Here is a 1,422-nt window from a genome sequence, read left to right as displayed (position 1 = left end):
ACGTAACCATTTGGCCATGCTGTGTTCATTTACACACACACATACACACACGCGCGCCTCATTTTTCCATAGTTAAGGTTGATTGAAGATAAACAAGTTAAAGCATAAATCAAGTTACTCATCTAAAATATATTTCAGACAAAAGAAAGAAGGAGGGAAACACAACTATAATCCTCAAATCCTTCTGAACTCTTACAAAATCTTTCTCATTCTTCACCGAGATTTTTTTTTTTCTCTTTCCTGTTTTTTTATTATTTCTCCTCTAAAAAAAAAAAAAAAAGTGAAATGGTATTTATCAAAAATAGGATAACATAACCACAAGGAATGAAGCCTACCCTGTCCACTTTGTTCTTATAATATTGATTGTTAGAGAGAGAGAGATGAGCAGTTGTTCTGTCAGCTTCTAGAACTGGAGTTTGAACAAATAACCAGAGAAAATAGAGATTCACTTTTTAACATGTCTTCTGCGAAACTGTAACTTTGCAAGACAGCTCAACAATAGTAGCAGTTTAACAACAACAACAACAACAACAACAGTAACTGCTTAATGACGATTCTACAGCAACAACAATAGGTAGCAGCATAATAACAGAAAACAAAGTTCGGCAAAATAACAACAATAATAATAATAATAATAATAATAATAAACATTTTTTTTTTAGAGAAGCTTTGAGTCCTATGGATTTAGAAGATAAATGGGTTGTTTTGACATATATGCCTGTCTTGTGGCCTGTAGCAGCCAACAGAAAGTGACAGTAGCAACAATTGTGAATTTAAGTGAATGGTAGACTTTGTCTGTTGGAGACGTCATGCTTGGAGGGACTTGCCCGTTCATGGTCATCATAATGTTTCCTGAAGAGGGGATGGTGTGTACCGCTCTCTGATATTCATTCTTTGACTCTTTGAAGCCTCCTCTCACCCCAGACTAAACCAACAGTAACAACATCAGATGCAGACAGGGGACAACCACTTAAAACTGGTAGAAATAGCAGTCAAATCTTGCTTGAATTACATCCTACTGTTTAAAAAAAAAAAAAAAAGGGACGGACACATTAGCTAAAATAGTCCTAGATACATTGTGTGAATACAATAAAAATGGGATGGCCACAGTTGGAGCATCTTTGCTCATAAACCTACTGGATTGGAGATGAGTCAGGGTTAAAGAACAACAGCATCTCACCTTCGATTCTCTTCCATTCTGTACAAGACAGTTTGGTTGAAATAATTTTGTTGACTTTCAAGTTTCTTGGCGTATTTTATTTATTTAAAATTTTTTTTTTTTAAGTTTTCTTTGTACAAATTAAAATCACAAACACACATTAGTGTTTTGTATCACATTTACATATGAGAGAGAGAGAGACAGGGAGGGAGAGAGAGAAAGACAAAGAGAGAAAGAGAGAGAGAGAGAGAGAAAGAGAGAGA

This window comes from Octopus bimaculoides, chromosome 27 (assembly GCF_001194135.2).
Source record: "Octopus bimaculoides isolate UCB-OBI-ISO-001 chromosome 27, ASM119413v2, whole genome shotgun sequence".
Lineage (NCBI taxonomy): Eukaryota > Metazoa > Mollusca > Cephalopoda > Octopoda > Octopodidae > Octopus > Octopus bimaculoides.
The sequence above is the reverse complement of the archived record's forward strand: the minus strand, read 5'-3'. Positions refer to the sequence as shown.